This window comes from Nannospalax galili, unplaced genomic scaffold (assembly GCF_000622305.1).
Source record: "Nannospalax galili isolate Female #2095 unplaced genomic scaffold, S.galili_v1.0 scaffold286, whole genome shotgun sequence".
Taxonomy (NCBI): domain Eukaryota; kingdom Metazoa; phylum Chordata; class Mammalia; order Rodentia; family Spalacidae; genus Nannospalax; species Nannospalax galili.
This window is the reverse complement of record NW_008359442.1, coordinates 13473632-13475779: the sequence shown is the minus strand read 5'-3', so window position 1 is coordinate 13475779 and position 2148 is coordinate 13473632. Positions and strand designations below refer to the sequence as shown.

General features: G+C 36.0%; 1 protein-coding gene across 1 annotated transcript in view; it reads left to right on the top strand.

Annotated features, from left to right (window-relative positions):
- Camkmt (calmodulin-lysine N-methyltransferase) overlaps positions 1-1886 on the top strand; it is a 465839-nt gene extending 463953 nt beyond the window's left edge. The window contains exon 11 of the mRNA XM_008823074.2: positions 1-1886. This exon is cut by the window's left edge and continues 781 nt beyond it. The gene's annotated coding sequence lies outside the window, so the exon portion shown is untranslated.
- Positions 1887-2148: the final 262 nt, after the last annotated feature.

Genomic DNA, 2148 nt, shown 5'->3' with positions numbered 1-2148 from the left:
GGGAGTGTGCTGAGTGCTTATTATCTGTTTAGGTACAAGAAGAGCACATTTAGGCTCTGACTATGAATGAAAAGTGAGCCTTTATCAGGGCTTAAATCTAACTGCCGTTGTTCTCTCTAGGCCTCTTTCAAAATAGGTCTATTCTAGAGAAATTTTGAGTAAATGGTGGATAAACTAGATTGCAACCAGGGTGAGTTTAAAAAAAAAAAACTCAATCACACAATTATCTTATTTAAAATAAGTATATATTGTTAGGTACTGAGATTTGAGGGTATGGTAAACATTTAATAGGTGCTACCCAGGATGATGAGAGAAGGGCTTTTCTGCAGGGACCGCAGCCCCTCTTGCCTGATGTGTCCAGAAAGTGTTCTAATGCCTTTTGTGGAAATTCAGATATTTATCTGCAAGGAATCATCTGTGCCCACTTTGGTGGGAATATCATTAGGCAGGTTAACTGTATACCCTCATATCTTTAGCAGAGGCAAAGTCTATATTCAGTGTGATACAATTAAAGTGATAGGCGGGGAGCCTGGGGGCGCATCCTTTTGCATGTTAAGCAAACTTAGCTGTCATGAAAACAGAGTCTCAAATGTCCTCTCTGCGCACTTCTATCATCAAACAAATTTTTTTACCATCAGTTTACATGTCCTTGCATTCACTACTTTCTGCTCCATTAGAGCACCTAGACGGAGCTCAGAAGGCATAGGTCAAGTCGCAGTTAGATCATACATTTCTTTCTCACAAAAACTTGAATTGCAATGCCAAGTGATGGGCTAACATCACAATAACAGCAATTTATTCCTCTTTGGATAAAACAGCAGTCTATTCTCAGTGCTAGATAAAGACCAGGGCAATGCAAACCAGCCATTTAGCTGAGTGGTTCAGCTAGTGGCAGCTCTCCTTTGGCGACTGTATGGGTTGCACACTGGCTTCATATTTTCTTGTTTAAAAAATTAGAATTTGGGATGTTTTAAAAGGCAACACAAGTCATTCCATTCATACCTATAAAAATACAGCAAAAATTATTTCTTCTGTAAAACCTGCAACTAACTCTGCCAGACAAAGAAAGCCTATCTCTATGCTCACACCTAAGAAAATCTTTTTTTTTTTTCCCCCCTTTTTAAATAAAGAACAGCAGGGCCATGAGAATATTTCCTTTCTTTTCAATCATGAAAATACATGAACTAGCAGAAATTCAATTTGCATTTGTGTGTTGTAGATACACAGATGCAGTGCTTATTTCTCTGGGAGAAGTTGCATTTTTAAAAGTAAACTAGTAGTGTGGTTTTTAGAAATAGCTGAGAACCGTGTATCAGAATTGAACTATTCCTAGTAAGATATACCTAGTAAAGAAATATGTTTATCAAGGTGTAATTAAGAGCTATAGACTATCCTATCACCTATTAAGGGTTTCATAGATGTGTTCTATCTTGTCTTCACTTGGAACTATCTCTACTCTAGGTTCTTTCAAAGTTTATACAAAACTAATGCTATATTATTAAATAAACTGGAAAATTTTTATTAATTTTCACACTTTAATAGAATGCAGATATTAAGAAGGGAAAAATGGGATCCCTAAAAGGCTTTTCCACTTACATTTCTTTCTGAACTTTATGATTATTTCTATGCATCAGTATTGGGTTATAGAATTGCAATGGAAGTGTCCCATTCTACAACTGTCTATGTAATTATGTGCATGTATGTTCCATGAGAAGCCTGCCTACCTGGGAAATCACAAGAATTATGATATTCTGGGCAGGTGAGTTAACTCACCAGGTAAAGACATTTATTGTCAGGCCTGACAACCTGATTTCAACCCCAGGACTCACATGGTGGAGAGAACCAACTTCTGAAAATTATCCTTCAACCTCTACATGTATGCCATGGTAACACACATAGAAAATAAAATAAAATGAATAAATGTAAAAAAAAAGTCTGAAAGAATTATATTCTTTTTTATAGATTTTTTTTTCTTCTGCTAAAATTCAGAATTTTCCTTTGTTGAATTAAGTGGCTGTGGCTGGGTGTAAGAATGTATCTAATATTGCCCGTGGGCAGTCGTAAAGCAGTGATGTGAACAGCTGAATACAAGTTAGTTATGAGAAATATATTTTATTTTATAGCAAGACATATGCTGTGAATTGGGAT